This window comes from Ranitomeya variabilis, chromosome 5, assembly GCF_051348905.1.
Source record: "Ranitomeya variabilis isolate aRanVar5 chromosome 5, aRanVar5.hap1, whole genome shotgun sequence".
Lineage (NCBI taxonomy): Eukaryota > Metazoa > Chordata > Amphibia > Anura > Dendrobatidae > Ranitomeya > Ranitomeya variabilis.
In genome coordinates this window covers 149968595-149987680 of record NC_135236.1, presented here as the reverse complement: position 1 = coordinate 149987680, position 19086 = coordinate 149968595, and positions in this window count along the sequence as shown.

Here is a 19086-nt window from a genome sequence, read left to right as displayed (position 1 = left end):
CGCGGTCCTTGTTCCTGCATGTGCTGAGTGTGCTCGTCTGCTGCTGCTCTTGCCAGCGCGGGCAAGCAGGAGACCCCGCGTGCACACGGAGTTACTTGAAAAGGCTGGCGCGCATAGGGCGCCTCCACCTGTGTCTGACGCTGGCCGGCCTGAACCAGCATCAGAGAAGACTGCTCTCACCAATGCTGCCTGGGATCCTCTACCACCGACGCTGGGACCCGACCCACCTCAGCGCTTTATCCTACCAACCTCCCCCCATCTCAGGGACCTGGGTAAGTCCCAAGATGATTTTTTTAAATGTGTATATACAGCAGTTGCACCTATATAATGTGTAAAGACTGCTATATATACATTATATAGGTGATGTTGCTGTATATAATCACTGTATCACCTATATAATGTATGTATAGCAGTCTATATACATTATATAGGGAATGCTGCTACTGATGTATATAGGTGACACTGCAGTGTGTGTGTGTGTGTGTATATATATTTATATACACACACCCGTATATATATACACAGCCGTATCACCTATATAACGTATATATACATCAGTAGCAGTATTCACTATATAATGTATAAAGACTGCTATACATACACTATATAGGTGATACAGTGATTATATAAAGCAGTATCACCTATATATTGTGTATATATAGCAGTCTATATACATTATATACGGAATACCGCTATTGATGTGTATATTCGTTATATAGGCGATATTGGTGTGTGTGTATATATACACACACACATGCACGAATATACACAGCAGTATCACCTATATATAACGTATATGCACATCAGTAGTAGTATTGCCTATAGAATGTATAAAGACTGCTGTACATACAATATATAAGTGATACTGGCTGCTTCTGTATATAATGATATTATCACCTATATAATGTATATACAGCAGTCTACTGTATATACATTCTATAGGCAATACTGCTACTGATGTGTATATTCGTTATAGGTGACACTGCGGTGTATGTGTATATATACACACAGTCTTAGGCGAACTGAAGACCGCGCACACGAGGTAGATTTAGGGTGGTTTATTGAAGCCTACGCGTTTCAAGAGCTATCTTGCTCTCTTCTTCAGGGCATGATGATAGATGCCCTGAAGAAGAGAGCAAGATAGCTCTTGAAATGCGTAGGCTTCAATAAACCACCCTAAATCTACCTCGTGTGCGCGGTCTTCAGTTCGCCTAAGACTATTACCTCCAGCATCCTTTTGGATTCTTGTGGAGACCTGCTGCTACGATTATGCCTTCTTGGGAGTTGTGACCCAGGTTCACAACTTCAATAGGTGAGCACATTCCCTACAAAGGATTGTATGTGTGTTTTTTAAACAGTGTGACACATTGGGGGCACCTTGTCTTTTTTCTTTTTTATATACACACACACACACACACACACATATACCCAGCAGTATCACCTATATATAACGTATATACAGTAGCAGTATTTCCTATAGAATGTGTATAGACTGCTATATATACATTATATAGGTGATACTATCATTATATACAGCAGCAGCAGTATCGCCTATATAACGTGTATCCAATATTTGCAGTGTCATCTGTGTAATATATAGACTACTGTTGTGAACTATACTCCTTGGCTCCCTCTTGTGGTCACTAGTGATTTGGCTCTTGGATTGTCTTTTACCAGGTTGGTACTCACCTGCTTCGTTGGGCCTGGGGTGTTGCTATTTAAACTTCCTGGATTCTCAGTCCAGTGCCTGGCATCGTTGTAATCAGTTCATTTCTGTTTGCTCCTGTCTTCAGGTCCTGGTTCTTTGCAAGATAAGCTAAGTCCTGCTTTCTTATTTTTGATCATTTGCATTGTTTATATTTTTGTCCAGCTTGTACAAAATGTGATTCCTGATATCGCTGGAAGCTCTAGGGGGCTGATATTCTCCCCCCACACCGTTAGTCGGTTTGGGGGTTCTTGGATATTCAGCGTGGATATTTTGCAGGGTTTTTGCTGACCATATAAGTCATCTTACTATATTCTGCTATTAGTCAGTGGGCCTCTCTTTGCTAAAATCTAGTTCATTCTTACGTTTGTCTTTTCTTCTTACCTCACCGTTATTATTTGTTGCTGGCTTGTATTACTTTGGGGTCTTTCTCTCTGGAGGCAAGAGAGGTCTTATTCTCCCTTATAGGGTTAGTTAGTTCTCCGGCTGGCGCGAGACGTCTAGGATCAACGTAGGCACGTTCCCCGGCTACTGTTAGTGTTTGTGCTAGGATCAGGTATATGGTCAGCCTAGTTACCACGTCCCTATAAGCTGGTATTTATGTTTGCAGACTTTGCTGTAATCTCTGAGATCCTTGCCATTGGGATCACAACAGTATGCCAGGCCTATGAATAGTTAATGCATTGCAGAAGTGGGATTAAAAGAAAAGGAGTTCTGAGGGTTTTTTTTTTTTTTCTCCTCTTTCTTCCTTCCCCTTTTTCTCAGAGTGGCTGTAAGCTTTGCTGCAGACATGAATGTTCAGACCTTGATTACTAGTGTGGATCAGCTTGCTGCACGAGTGCAGAGCATTCAGGATTTTGTTGTTAGCAGTCCTATGTCTGAGCCTAAGATACCTATTCCTGAGCTGTTCTCTGGAGATCGATTTAAATTTAGGAATTTTAGGAATAATTGTAAATTGTTTCTATCTTTGAAACTTCGTTCGTCTGGAGATTCAGCTCAGCAAGTTAAAATTGTTATCTCCTTTTTGCGTGGCGACCCTCAGGATTGGGCTTTCTCGTTAGCGCCAGGAGATCCGGCATTGGCGGATGTTGATGCGTTTTTTCTGGCGCTCGGATTGCTTTATGAGGAGCCTAATCTTGAAATTCAGGCAGAAAAAGCTCTACTGGCTATCTCTCAGGGCCAGGATGAAGCCGAAGTGTATTGCCAAAATTTTCGGAAATGGTCCGTGCTTACTCAATGGAATGAATGTGCTCTGGCCGCAAATTTCAGAAATGGTCTTTCTGAAGCCATTAAGAATGTGATGGTGGGTTTCACAATTCCTACAAGTCTGAATGATTCTATGGCGCTGGCTATTCAGATTGATCGGCGTTTGCGGGAGCGCAAATCCGCTAATCCTCTGGCGGTGTTGTCTGAACAGACACCTGTTTCAATGCAATGTGATAGAAACCCCGATCCAGCAATGCAATGTGATAGAATCCTGACTAGAACCGAACGACAAAATCATAGATGACAGAATGGGCTGTGTTTTTACTGTGGTGATTCTACACATGTTATATCAGCATGCTCTAAACGCCTAACCAAGGTTGTCAGTCCTGTCTCCATTGGTAATTTCCAGCCTAAATTTATTTTGTCTGTGACTTTAATTTGTTCATTGTCTTCCTACCCTGTTATGGCGTTTGTGGATTCAGGTGCTGCCCTGAGTCTTATGGACTTGTCGTTTGCCAAGCACTGTGGTTTTGTCCTGGAGCCTTTAAAAGTTCCTATTCCTCTCAGAGGAATTGATGCTACGCCACTGGCGGAAAATAAACCGCAGTATTGGACACAAGTGACCATGTGCATGACTCCTGAACATCGGGAGGTGATTCGTTTTCTTGTTCTGCATAAAATGAATGATTTGGTCGTGTTAGGTCTGCCATGGTTACAGACCCATAATCCTGTTTTGGATTGGAAGGCTATGTCGGTGTCGAGTTGGGGTTGTCAGGGAATTCATTACGATTCTCCACCGGTGTCTATTGCTACTTCTACTCCTTCAGAGGTTCCTGAGTATTTGTGTGACTATCAGGATGTATTCAGGGAGTCCAGGTCCAGTGCTCTTCCTCCTCATAGGGACTGTGACTGCGCTATAGATTTGATTCCTGGCAGTAAATTTCCTAAGGGACGATTATTTAATTTGTCTGTACCCGAGCATGCCGCAATGCGTTCTTATGTCAAGGAGTCTTTGGAGAAGGGGCATATTCGTCCATCCTCTTCCCCTCTCGGTGCGGGATTCTTTTTTGTGGCCAAGAAGGACGGGTCTTTGAGACCTTGTATAGACTATCGGCTTCTGAATAAAATCACTGTTAAGTTTCAGTATCCTTTGCCACTATTGTCAGACTTGTTTGCTCGGATTAAGGGTGCCAAGTGGTTCACCAAGATAGATCTTCGTGGTGCGTACAACCTTGTGCACATTAGGCAGGGAGATGAATGGAAAACTGCATTCAATACGCCCGAAGGTCATTTTGAATACTTGGTGATGCCCTTTGGGCTCTCTAATGCTCCTTCAGTGTTTCAGTCCTTTATGCATGATATCTTCCGGAAGTATCTGGATAAATTTATGATTGTTTATCTGGATGATATTCTGGTTTTCTCGGATGATTGGGATTCTCATGTAAAGCAGGTCAGGATGGTGTTTCAGGTTTTGCGTGATAATGCTTTGTTTGTGAAGGGCTCAAAGTGTCTCTTTGGAGTGCAGAAGGTTTCCTTTTTGGGTTTTATTTTCTCCCCTTCTGCTGTGGAGATGGACCCAGTCAAGGTCCGAGCTATTCATGATTGGACTCAGCCCACGTCTGTTAAGAGTCTTCAGAAGTTCTTGGGGTTTGCAAATTTCTACCGTCGCTTTATCGCTAACTTTTCTAGCGTTGTTAAACCTTTGACGGATATGACCAAGAAAGGTTCTGATGTGACTAGTTGGGCCCCTGCAGCCGTGGAGGCCTTCCAGGAGCTGAAGTGCCGGTTTACTTCGGCGCCTGTTTTGTGCCAGCCTGATGTCTCACTTCCCTTTCAGGTTGAAGTGGATGCTTCTGAGATCGGTGCTGGGGCTGTTTTGTCGCAGAGAGGCTCTGGTTGCTCTGTGATGAGACCATGTGCTTTTTTCTCTAGGAAGTTTTTGCCTGCTGAGCGGAACTATGATGTTGGTAATCGGGAGTTGTTGGCCATGAAGTGGGCATTTGAGGAGTGGCGTCATTGGCTCGAGGGTGATAAGCATCGTGTGGTGGTCTTGACTGATCACAAAAATCTGATGTATCTCGAGTCTGCTAAGCGCCTGAATCCTAGACAGGCTCGTTGGTCATTGTTTTTCTCTCGTTTTGACTTTGTGGTCTTGTACCTGCCTGGTTCGAAGAATGTTAAGGCTGATACTCTTTCTAGGAGCTTTGTGCCTGACTCTCCTGGAGTCTCGGAGCCAGCTGGTATTCTTAAAGAGGGAGTAATCGTGTCGGCCATATCTCCTGATTTGCGACGTGTGTTGCAGAGATTTCAGGCTGGTAGACCTGACTCTTGTCCACCCGACAGACTGTTTGTTCCTGATAAATGGACCAGCAAAGTCATTTCCGAGGTTCATTCCTCGGTGTTGGCAGGGCATCCGGGAATTTTTGGTACCCGAGATTTGGTGGCTAGGTCCTTTTGGTGGCCTTCCTTGTCACGGGATGTGCGGTCATTTGTGCAGTCCTGTGGGACTTGTGCTCGGGCTAAGCCTTGTTGTTCTCGTGCTAGCGGGTTGCTTCTGCCCTTGCCCGTCCCGAAGAGGCCTTGGACACACATTTCCATGGATTTCATTTCTGATCTTCCGGTGTCTCAAGGAATGTCTGTCATCTGGGTGGTGTGTGATCGTTTTTCCAAGATGGTCCATTTGGTACCCTTGCCTAAGTTGCCTTCCTCTTCCGATCTGGTTCCTTTGTTTTTTCAGAATGTGGTTCGTTTACACGGCATTCCGGAGAATATCGTGTCCGACAGAGGATCCCAGTTTGTGTCCAGATTCTGGCGATCTTTTTGTGCTAAAATGGGCATTGATTTGTCGTTTTCATCTGCCTTCCATCCTCAGACTAATGGTCAAACGGAGCGAACTAATCAGACACTGGAGGCTTATTTGAGATGTTTTGTTTCTGCGGACCAGGATGATTGGGTGACCTTCTTGCCATTGGCGGAGTTTGCCCTTAATAATCGGGCTAGTTCCGCTACTTTGGTTTCGCCATTCTTCTGCAACTCTGGTTTTCATCCTCGTTTCTCCTCGGGTCATGTTGAGTCTTCTGACTGTCCTGGGGTGGATTCCGTGGTGGATAGGTTGCAGCGGATTTGGAATCTTGTGGTGGACAACTTGAAGTTGTCACAGGAGAAGGCTCAGCGTTTTGCCAACCGCCGCCGCAGTGTGGGCCCCCGACTTCGTGTTGGGGATTTGGTTTGGTTGTCTTCTCGGTATGTCCCTCTGAAGGTTTCCTCTCCTAAGTTTAAGCCTCGCTTTATTGGTCCTTATAAAATTTTGGAAGTTCTTAACCCGGTTTCTTTTCGTTTGGATCTTCCGGTGTCGTTTGCCATTCACAACGTGTTCCATAGGTCTTTGTTGCGGCGGTACGTTGTGCCTGTGGTTCCTGCTGTTGAGCCTCCTGCTCCGGTGTTGGTTGAGGGCGAGTTGGAGTACGTGGTAGAGAAGATCTTGGATTCTCGTCTCTCTAGATGGAGGCTTCAGTATTTGGTCAAATGGAAGGGCTATGGTCAGGAGGATAATTCCTGGGTGGCCGCCTCTGATGTTCATGCGGCCGATTTGGTTCGTGCCTTCCATGCTGCTCATCCTGGTCGCCCTGGTGGCCTTGGTGAGGGTTCGGTGACCCCTCCTTAAAGGGGGGGTACTGTTGTGAACTATACTCCTTGGCTCCCTCTTGTGGTCACTAGTGATTTGGCTCTTGGATTGTCTTTTACCAGGTTGGTACTCACCTGCTTCGTTAGGCCTGGGGTGTTGCTATTTAAACTTCCTGGATTCTCAGTCCAGTGCCTGGCATCGTTGTAATCAGTTCATTTCTGTTTGCTCCTGTCTTCAGGTCCTGGTTCTTTGCAAGATAAGCTAAGTCCTGCTTTCTTATTTTTGATCATTTGCATTGTTTATATTTTTGTCCAGCTTGTACAAAATGTGATTCCTGATATCGCTGGAAGCTCTAGGGGGCTGATATTCTCCCCCCACACCGTTAGTCGGTTTGGGGGTTCTTGGATATTCAGCGTGGATATTTTGCAGGGTTTTTGCTGACCATATAAGTCATCTTACTATATTCTGCTATTAGTCAGTGGGCCTCTCTTTGCTAAAATCTAGTTCATTCTTACGTTTGTCTTTTCTTCTTACCTCACCGTTATTATTTGTTGCTGGCTTGTATTACTTTGGGGTCTTTCTCTCTGGAGGCAAGAGAGGTCTTATTTTCCCTTATAGGGTTAGTTAGTTCTCCGGCTGGCGCGAGACGTCTAGGATCAACGTAGGCACGTTCCCCGGCTACTGTTAGTGTTTGTGCTAGGATCAGGTATATGGTCAGCCTAGTTACCACGTCCCTATAAGCTGGTATTTGTTTGCAGACTTTGCTGTAATCTCTGAGATCCTTGCCATTGGGATCACAACAGACTACTTCATATTCGTTATACTGTATAGGTGATACTGCTGTGTATAGTCGCAGTATCTATCTATCTATGTATATAAACGTCTAAGGGTCACTTCCGTCTGTTTGTCTGTCACGGAAATCCCGCATCACTGGCCGTGACCAATCATTGACGGGCACAGTCCGGCCACAAATTCGCCCTTCCCTACTCCCCTCCAGTCAGTGCCCCCTCCCTACTCCCCTCCAGTCAGTGCCAGGAGCCATGCATACAAGGATGGGGATAAGGAGCCATGCATATGCAGCGCCCCAGAGTCCTGGTCGTTGCAGTACTGTGTCTCTGCCACTATGGGGAGCTATGGTGCGTCTGATGGCACTGAAGGAGTTCATCTGACCAGGTATCACAGACACCAATACATTTCACAGCTGGGCCTCCGGGGGGAGCTAAGGGTTCTATTCATTAGACCACTCCCCACCATAGTGGGTAAACTGGGGGTCAGGCAGGAAGTTAGATCAGAAAGCTGACTGGGTTGGAACCAGGCAACACCTTGTGGCAGAGGGTGTTGTGGGGGAAGATACAGTAGGGTCTCTGTCAGGGGTGGGATCCTGACAGAGGCTTGGCAACTTGAACGAACGTAACGGGACCGCGCCTGCTCCGGGTAGCGGCGGTGCCCAAGGAAGGACTAGAAGCGAGATAGATTGTGCTGAGTGAGAAACGAGATCAAGCAAAAGGAGAAATACCAGTAGGGGTCGTGCTGTAAGACCGGAGCAACACCCTACTGAGGCGCACTACCGGTGGCCGGAACGCCGAGGGAGTATCATAACATTCAGCTTCAAGCAATACTCTAAACAGCGGCAGGACAGTCGGTCTAAGGCGGGCTGTCTAACTTAAATCACCTATGCAGTCTTGGGGGGCAACTTGTGGAGAGGGGCGACTCTAGGGTCCCGGAAGAGCTCCGAGCCTACCCGTCATACGGGTGCCGTCCCAACCAGAACAACAGGGAGGGACGGAGGATTAGAAGAACATCATTTAATCGAGTTGTGAGGGAACTTAAGAAACAGACACAACGGTTGTGGGGACTTTCCGTAAGCACAGCAGGGAAGGACCACAACACATAGCGCTAAAAGGAAGGCACCGATTTCCACCTGTGAGGAGAACTCCGGAGGTGCCATTGGACCGGCCGGACTTGCGCAGCCTGGTGAACCGTATTCCGGACTGAGGACCCAGAGATCTTCAGTAAAGAGGTAAAGAGACTGCAACCTGGTGTCCTCGTTATTTACTGCACCGCACCACCACAGCCTCACCCCCATCTACATCATCCACTTCTAGTAATCCCCTGTGCGCCCCACGGCAGGGTCACGGACCGGGGCCTAGCCGCCGTGACAACCCCAGAGCAGAGACTCAGAGGCCCGGTACCGGGTACCCCTCGGCCCTGCGGCAGTGGGGGCGCTACAACTTGGCGTCACGAACAGGATCTACTTAAGCCTGGAGAATCAGGTCATGTGTGCCTTGGAACTGTGATTTACTGTGCTTGGACTGTACTTTATTGCAAAGACTGTGGATTGTCACTTGCCGCCAAAAGTTCGCGCCAAAACCGCCGCCATTACAGCGCTAAGGAGAGCGCAGGAGAAGAAGAAGGGCGTGGAAGTGGGCGTGAACGAGCTGAAGAGCGCGAAAGACAATGGCCGCCCAGTCTAAATATCTCGGCCCCTTGAGGACGTGTCCGTCAGCAGCCGAGATCCGCCTCCTGGTCCTCAATGGTGGGCAGAGACAGAGAAAACGAAACCGCCCACGAAGGAGAGAGCGGGAAAAGGACCAGGAAGAAGGAGTGAGCGACATGGAGGACGCCATGGTGAGCCGCCCGGAGCCGGAGCGTGGGGTCGGAGCAGAGGACTCCCCCAGCCACCCGGAGGGGCACCGCAACCAGGCCTCCACCGCTGATGCTGAATTCCTGCAGGCCGGAGTGGACGAGCTCAGCGACCGACCCCGGCGGGCGCAGCTGAGCACTGAGGCCGGGTGGAAGAAGACCTTCATCGGGAGCCTCACCAGACGTCTGTCGGCAGCCTCGTCTGGTCCGGAGCAAGAAAGAAGTTCCAGCGCTCCGAAGCCAGAAGGCAAGGCCCTGCCGGAAAGCGAGATGCTGCAAACGGAGATGACAACGCCGCAGCGCAAGGCCCCGCAACCAGCGTTCCAGATCCCAGCGGAGGCGGAGCAGACCGGCACCGGAGGGACCACGTCTGAAGCAGGTATGAAGGACGACCCTGCCCTGACGACCGACACCACTCCAGTGACTGCTAGTGCCACAGCTGCTGATTCCGTTCCAGTGACTGATCTTGCAGCAGCCGCTACCTCTGCTGCAGCAAATGCCCATACTCAAGCTGCGCAGACATCCATCGCTGCGCATGATTTAACTGTAAATGAAAGACTGATTAACGGCGTTTGTCCAGCACTGGGTGTAACCCTGGACCTCACTTTGCCCAGGCCGGGAAGGGTTAAGTGCCAGGTGCAGCCCTGGAAGCCGTCCCACTAAACCTCGGAAACCTGAAACTGTACATAGTTAACTGTTTGTTTCCCTGCTTTTTGCTGCTTTAAACCCGACTAGGGTTAACTCTTAAAGGGATCCCTTTGTTTACCCGGGATCCCTTCCTCTGCTTTTGCTTTTGTTTCCTGTTTCCCCATTGTTATCAAGAACTGCCGCAATCATGAACAGTGCATGATACAAACTGCTTGTAAATAGTTTGCACCTTATTAAAGGCGCTCCTTACTGGTTTTACTTAAAGAAGGACTCTTTGTGAAGATACCACACTGGAACCTTTGCTGAGTATGGACTGGTAGCTTGAGAAGGCGTGCTACCTCATAGAGACTTGGTCCCCTCTTAAAGGGGATGTTCATTTGTTGCGCTTAAACCGTGATATTGCTTTAAGATAGGAAGCAATAATGTCTTGACCAAAGAACGTGATGATAATGTTTATATGAGAGAGTTATATGTATTTAATTAGTTAATTGTGAAGAAATACTGATGATGTTCTCTGAGAAGAAAGAGGTGAAAGATAGAAGAAGGATGCAGTGGGCCCGTAGGGATAGACGTGGTGTCCAGCATGCATGATAGAAAGAAAGATAATGAGAAGGCTTAATGTTCAATAGAAAATGTTTTTGATAATGCTGATAGATAGTTAGGATAGAAGGTAAACCCTGAGTCCTCATAGGAGTCATGTAGAGATGACTCAGTGCTCTTAAACTGAAAGTAATGTTATGTTCTATACTGTGTATAGTAGTGAAAAGGCAGTAGGCCCTGGCTGAACGGGGCGGTCCTGTAATCGAAAGGAGAGGCAGTAGGTCTGGTGCCGATAGGACAGGCGGTCCTGCAGATTTAAAGAAGGAGAATGAAAAAGTTAAATTACCTTATAATGTGATTATAGGAAGGTCTTTAGTGGATAAAGAGTGTATGTCCTTAAAGGCGATGTTAAATTATTGTCCAACAATTTTGCACTTAGTAGAATACCCGGTTGGGTAACAGGAGTTATTTATAGCCTGTAATTTATAATGTTAACCATGTTTGTAACGTTCAAGTGTCCTTACCTCCCATAAAGGGAAGCCTGTTCAAGTATACTTATTGTTATTGCACTCAACAAAACTGTATGTCTTTTTGCTAACTTGTATTGTTGTTTTCTTCCCAGTCCCGGAGTACTCTGTTTAACCAGGGGGGAGTGCAGCGCCCCAGAGTCCTGGTCGTTGCAGTACTGTGGCTCCGCCACTATGGGGAGCTATGGTGCGTCTGATGGCACTGAAGGAGTTCATCTGACCAGGTATCACAGACACCAATACATTTCACAGCTGGGCCTCCGGGGGGAGCTAAGGGTTCTATTCATTAGACCACTCCCCACCATAGTGGGTAAACTGGGGGTCAGGCAGGAAGTTAGATCAGAAAGCTGACTGGGTTGGAACCAGGCAACACCTTGTGGCAGAGGGTGTTGTGGGGGAAGATACAGTAGGGTCTCTGTCAGGGGTGGGATCCTGACAGAGGCTTGGCAACTTGAACGAACGTAACGGGACCGCGCCTGCTCCGGGTAGCGGCGGTGCCCAAGGAAGGACTAGAAGCGAGATAGATTGTGCTGAGTGAGAAACGAGATCAAGCAAAAGGAGAAATACCAGTAGGGGTCGTGCTGTAAGACCGGAGCAACACCCTACTGAGGCGCACTACCGGTGGCCGGAACGCCGAGGGAGTATCATAACATTCAGCTTCAAGCAATACTCTAAACAGCGGCAGGACAGTCGGTCTAAGGCGGGCTGTCTAACTTAAATCACCTATGCAGTCTTGGGGGGCAACTTGTGGAGAGGGGCGACTCTAGGGTCCCGGAAGAGCTCCGAGCCTACCCGTCATACGGGTGCCGTCCCAACCAGAACAACAGGGAGGGACGGAGGATTAGAAGAACATCATTTAATCGAGTTGTGAGGGAACTTAAGAAACAGACACAACGGTTGTGGGGACTTTCCGTAAGCACAGCAGGGAAGGACCACAACACATAGCGCTAGAAGGAAGGCACCGATTTCCACCTGTGAGGAGAACTCCGGAGGTGCCATTGGACCGGCCGGACTTGCGCAGCCTGGTGAACCGTATTCCGGACTGAGGACCCAGAGATCTTCAGTAAAGAGGTAAAGAGACTGCAACCTGGTGTCCTCGTTATTTACTGCACCGCACCACCACAGCCTCACCCCCATCTACATCATCCACTTCTAGTAATCCCCTGTGCGCCCCACGGCAGGGTCACGGACCGGGGCCTAGCCGCCGTGACAACCCCAGAGCAGAGACTCAGAGGCCCGGTACCGGGTACCCCTCGGCCCTGCGGCAGTGGGGGCGCTACACATACAAGGATGGGGATAAGGAGCCATGCATACGAGGATGGGGATAAGGAGCCATGCAGACAAGGACGGGGATAAGCAGCCATGCATACAAGGATGGGGATAAGGAGCCATGCAGACAAGGATGGGGATAAGGAGCCATGCATACAAGGATAGGGATGAGGAGTCATGCAGACAAGGACGGGGATAAGCAGCCATGCATACAAAGATGGGGATAAGGAGCCATGCAGACAAGGACGGGGATAAGCAGCCATGCAGACAAGGACGGGAATAAGGAGCCATGCAGACAAGGACGGGGATAAGCAGCCATGCATACAAGGATGGGGATAAGGAGCCACGCAGACAAGGACGGGGATAAGGAGCCATGCAGACAAGGACGGGGATAAGCAGCCATGCAGACAAGGACGGGGATAAGGAGCCATGCAGACAAGGACGGGGATAAGGAGCCATGCAGACAAGGATGGGGATATTGAGCCATGCATACAAGGATGGGGATAAGGAGCCATGGATGGGGATATAATCGCATGCTTGCAGTAACAGGACCACCTGTTCCCGGCGCCGGCACCAGAGAATCCTCACAGTGCTCACGATATGAGGATTCACACATAGTGTCTGTAGACATGTAGCTTAAGATTCGAAAAACCCCTTTAAGGATGGGTCGCTACTCATGGGCCACTGCTGTGTGCTTGCCCCCAGGCTAAAATTTGCCAGCCAGCCCCTGGCGTTGTTTATTCCGCAGCATGTCAATTCTTTGTGTGGATTCCGCAGCGGTTTACACCTGCTCCTCAATAGGAATGCGCAGGTGTAAAACCGCAGGTGGAATCCTCACAAAATCCACAAAAAAATCACGGTAAATCCGCAGTAATTTGCACAGGAAATTTGCAGTGCGGTTTACCTGCGGACTTACCAAAATCAGTCCGGAAAAATGCGCAGAGTAATCCACAGTGTGTTCACATACCCTTAAGGTTTGTTTTTATTTTACTGTAACAAATTTAGTTTTTATTATGGTGTTTTTTTAAAAGCACATTTTTCTACATGTCTTTTTTCCTACCGAGAAGAATATCGGAAAACATGTGAAAAATGCCATAACTGGAGCTTTCATTTAAAAGAAAAAATGCCACAAAACCCACACACTTAATATTTCTCTTTGACTTAGGCTAGACCTAACATATGCTAAGAGGAAACAGGCTGCCACGAGAGGTGGTGAGTGCTCCTTCAATGGAAGTCTTCAAGCAGCGACTGGACAGACATCTGTCTGAGATAGTTTAGTTTATCCTGCATTGAGGAGTGGGTTGGACACGATGATCCTGGAGGTCCTTTCCAACTCTACCATTCTATAATTCTATGAAACCACCAGGAAAAAGGGCTTAAACAAAATGCTGGGTTTGAAACTAACCTAAAAAGGTATGTCCCTATATTGTAGATATACTGTGAATTTTCTGCCCTAGCATATACATTTTTTCTTTGAGACAACCCCTTTGTCACATCTGTGTGACACACCCTAAGGCTGGAGTCACACACAACGTATAAAAAATCTGTCCGATTTTGTCTGCCGAGAATCGCACAAATGTTCTCCGTATGGTGATCCGTATGTCATCCGTGTGCAATGCGAGAATGCGTTCTTTTCTCAAAAAAAATATGCGTGTGTCATCCGTATAGCAAGATTTTCTGCCACACTTGCAAAATGAGCAAATGAAGGATCCCTGGCCTGAAAATCATTAGAAATTAATGTGGGACCCTATTTATTGGCTCAATAACAAGTCCCCTCCTCCTTGCTTGGCTGGAGAGTTTTTGCTAGTGTATTTTGTGAGCTGATTTGTCTGCAACATGTCATATAGGCTAACCTTTAACTATACTGAGCAGGTGCTTTTACACTGGGTTTTGTCCCAGCGTTTTGGGGCACCTTACACAGTGATTGTGGATCCGAGGAGGTGGAAAAGAATGTGGGTCCATCCACTTCAGAGGCAACGGGGGACTAAAGGGCATTTTCATTGTCTCTACACTTCACTACGCAGCCATCCAGACAAGTTTTACCAATATACTCAGATGAGCCTGGCCACATTTGATATTCTACTTGATACTCTGCGCCCTGGTATCACCTATAAGGACACCTTGATGCGCAAGTCTATTTAGGCAGAGGAGCGACTTCTACTTACTTTACGGTATGTCCAAAAACTGTATGTTGTGTATGTATTTGATGTATTTTCTACACATACATTTATTTTATTTTTTTGGAATATAATTATGCCTCTCACATTACTTGATCTTTGTATTTCTGCTATGTTCCCTATTCAGGGCCGGTTTTAGACAAAGTGGGGCCCTAGGCAAAAATTTCAAGTGGGGCCTCAAATGCTAACATTGTAAAATCACACAAACATTTAGGTTACATTACATGAGCAGGATGTGGATACAGTTGGTGGAGGGGCCTGGAGCCAGTGCTCACACTGTGGCTCCCATGTTTAGGGGCCTTATATCAGCCAACAGGTCTGCCACTGTTAGCTGTATGCAGGGGCATTGCTAGGGTCAGAAAAGATTGGGGGCCCAAGCCCCAAGACAAAGAGTTGCCCCCAACCCCCTCTTAATTTTTTTTTAACACCACAGATAATACAGTGATAACTCTCTAAGAACAGATAATGTAGTAGATGTCACCTGCAGTCCTATGTAACACCAGAGATAATACAGTGATAACTCTCTGAGTACAGATAATTTAGTAGATGTCACCTGCAGTCCTATGTAACACCACAGATAGACATAGCGTTTCAGAGTAAGACTATGTTCACATGCAGCATTTTTTTCAGTAGCCAAAACCTTTTCTATTAGCAGTAAAAATGTTGCATTCAAAACCCCTGTTTTTCAGCTTGTTTTGTGGTGTTCTTCACACTTTTTTCAGCTTTTTTTTTGGAGTGAGGATGTTTGCTTTGTCTACAGTATGTTTAAGACCACATTCATATGATCAGTATTTGGTCAGTATTTCACATCAGTATTTGTAAGCCAAAACCAGGAGGGTGATAAATGCAGAAGTGGTGATGTGCTTCTCAGGCTATGTGCACACGCTGCGTATCTGCAGCAGTTTTCCATGCTTTGTACAGTACCATGTAAACGTATGGAAAACAAAATCCGCCGTACACATGCTGCGGAAAATACCGCGCAGAAACGCTGCGTTGTATTGTCTGCAGCATGTCAATTCTTTGTGCGGATTCCAAAGCGTTTTACACCTGCTCCATAATAGGAATCCGCAGGGGTAAAAATGCTGTTGAAAACCGCACAAAAAACGCGGTAATTCCGCCGTAAATCTGCAGGTAAAACGCAGGGCCTTTTAACCTGCAGATTTTTAGGAATCTGCGTGGAAAAATCCGCACCAGATTCCGCAATGTGTGTGTAGCGCCCCCACTGCCGCAGGGCCGAGGGGTACCCGGTACCGGGCCTCTGAGTCTCTGCTCTGGGGTTGTCACGGCGGCTAGGCCCCGGTCCGTGACCCTGCCGTGGGGCGCACAGGGAATTACTAGGAGTGGATGATGTAGATGGGGGTGAGGCTGTAGTGGTGCGGTGCAGTAAATAACGAGGACACCAGGTTGCAGTCTCTTTACCTCTTTACTGAAGATCTCTGGGTCCTCAGTCCGGAATACGGTTCACCAGGCTGCGCAAGTCCGGCCGGTCCAATGGCACCTCCGGAGTTCTCCTCACAGGTGGAAATCGGTGCCTTCCTTCTAGCGCTATGTGTTGTGGTCCTTCCCTGCTGTGCTTACGGAAAGTCCCCACAACCGTTGTGTCTGTTTCTTAAGTTCCCTCACAACTCGATTAAATGATGTTCTTCTAATCCTCCGTCCCTCCCTGTTGTTCTGGTTGGGACGGCACCCGTATGACGGGTAGGCTCGGAGCTCTTCCGGGACCCTAGAGTCGCCCCTCTCCACAAGTTGCCCCCCAAGACTGCATAGGTGATTTAAGTTAGACAGCCCGCCTTAGACTGACTGTCCTGCCGCTGTTTAGAGTATTGCTTGAAGCTGAATGTTATGATACTCCCTCGGCGTTCCGGCCACCGGTAGTGCGCCTCAGTAGGGTGTTGCTCCGGTCTTACAGCACGACCCCTACTGGTATTTCTCCTTTCGCTTGATCTCGTTTCTCACTCAGCACAATCTATCTCGCTTCTAGTCCTTCCTTGGGCACCGCCGCTACCCGGAGCAGGCGCGGTCCCGTTACGTTCGTTCAAGTTGCCAAGCCTCTGTCAGGATCCCACCCCTGACAGAGACCCTACTGTATCTTCCCCCACAACACCCTCTGCCACAAGGTGTTGCCTGGTTCCAACCCAGTCAGCTTTCTGATCTAACTTCCTGCCTGACCCCCAGTTTACCCACTATGGTGGGGAGTGGCCTAATGAATAGAACCCTTAGCTCCCCCCGGAGGCCCAGCTGTGAAATGTATTGGTGTCTGTGATACCTGGTCAGATGAACTCCTTCAGTGCCATCAGACGCACCATAGCTCCCCATAGTGGCGGAGCCACAGTACTGCAACGACCAGGACTCTGGGGCGCTGCACTCCCCCCTGGTTATACACAGTACTCCGGGACTGGGAAGAAAACAACAATACAAGTTAGCAAAAAGACATACAGTTTTGTTGAGTGCAATAACAATAAGTATACTTGAACAGGCTTCCCTTTATGGGAGGTAAGGCCACTTGAACGTTACAAACATGGTTAACATTATAAATTACAGGCTATAAATAACTCCTGTTACCCAACCGGGTATTTTACTAAGTGCAAAATTGTTGGACAATAATTTAACATCGCCTTTAAGGACATACACTCTTTATCCACTAAAGACCTTCCTATAATCACATTATAAGGTAATTTAACTTTCTCATTCTCCTTCTTTAAATCTGCAGGACCGCCTGTCCTATCGGCACCAGACCTACTGCCTCTCCTTTCAGTTACAGGACCGCCCCGTTCAGCCAGGGCCTACTGCCTTTTCACTACTATACACAGTATAGAACATAACATTACTTTCAGTTTAAGACCACTGAGCCATCTCTACATGACTCCTATGAGGACTCAGGGTTTACCTTCTATCCTAACTATCTATTATCATTATCAAAACATTTTCTTTTGAACATTAAGCCTTCTCATTATCTTTCTTTCTATCATGCATGCTGGACACTACATCTATCCCTACGGGCCCACTGCATCCTTCTTCTATCTTTCACCTTTTTCTTCTCAGAGAACATCATCACTATTTCTTCACAATTAACTAGTTAAATACATATAACTTTCTCATGTAAACATTATCATCACTTTCTTTGGTCAAGACATTATTGCTTCCAATCTTAAAGCAATACCATGGTTTAAGCGCAACAAATGAACATCCCCTTTAAGAGGGGACCAAGTCTTTACGAGGTAGCACGCCTTCTCAAGCTACCAGTCCATACTCAGCAAAGGTTCCAGTGTGGTATCTTCACAAAGAGTCCTTCTTTAAGTAAAACCAGTAAGGAGCGCCTTTAATAAGGTGCAAACTATGTACAAGAAGTTCGGATCATGCACTGTTCATGATTTCAGCAGTTCTAGAAACCTGTGCAAATAAAACTTTAGAAAAATCAAACAAAAGCAAAACAATAGGGATCCCAGGTCCACAGAAGGATCCCCTTAAGAGTTAACCCTGGACGGGTTCAGCAGCAAAAATCAGAAAACAACGAATCAACAGTTAAAAACTATGTACAACTTTAAAGCACTATGCTTACTCGTCTTTCGGGGAGGAAGGTGGTTTCCTCCCGGGCCTCACCAGACCAACGGGTCGTCCTGCTGGTTCAAGGATCGGGTCCCGCCCCAACAACGACAGGATCCCTCGCCGGGATGTTCTTTTTACCGAGGATCCGGCACGCCCCCACGGTGCATGGTGGGTCCGGGTCCCTCGCTGCTCCCCAGGATCAGGTTCTGTTGTCTTATCGGCGGGAGGTTTATCTTCGGGAGTTGCAGCGGCGGCCTGAAGCGCGACGCACCGCTGGACGCCCCGCGCCATGCAGCCCGCTTCGCCGGTTGCTCTCCTCCACCTGGTGTAAGTGACGGCATCACCCGACTCCAGGTCACGATCAAACCTTCCACTGCAAGGCTCCACCTCCTCTCAGTCCACGTGGACTTGTAGCGGCTCCCCGATCTCCTGGATAACCCCGCGTCCATATCGGGGGTTGAAGGAGACCACTACACCCCAGTGGGACAAGGGGGGCTCCGCAACAGTGAGTAAGTCTACCTGGGGTACCGGTTGTGGTCGGGCTCGCCATGCAGCCATCATGCGCCGCATGTGTTCGGCCTCAGGCGTGAGCTTCAAGCCTGGTGTCGGCGGCGCACTTCCAGCCGCGACCGGGTTGAGAGGATCAGGGGACATTGGAGACAAGCAGACCTCCGTGGGCTGGCCCAGCCGAGCAGTCACACGGGCATCGGCCTCCAGGCAGGCAGCGATCCACCGGGCCTCGGCTGCGGCCATACACTCTTCCGACGGCGGCCGGGGGGGTCGGCCCATCGTTGGCTCCGTAAGGGTCAGCTCCCGCAGTGGCGGCGTATCCTGAGCCACACCGGGCTGTCCAGCCTCTCTCTGAGTTTGACCATCCCCATGCGGTGCTTCTGGTGTCGCCATCTTTATCTCCTCTCCAACGTCTTCTTCCCGCGGTCTCTTTCGTGGGCGGCCCCGTCTCCATGGTCTCCACCCTCCAAACAGGATCAGGAGGCGGACCTCAGCTGTTGACGGACACGTCCTCAAGACACAGAAATATTTAGACTGGGCGGCCATTGCTATTCGCGCTCTCCAGCTTGCCTACGCCCACTTCACACCCCTCTTCTCCTCCCGCGCTCTCCTCAGCGCTGTAATGGCGGCGGATTTTGGCGGCAAATGGCACAGCACACAGTCTCTCAATAAAGTACAGTCCAAGCACGT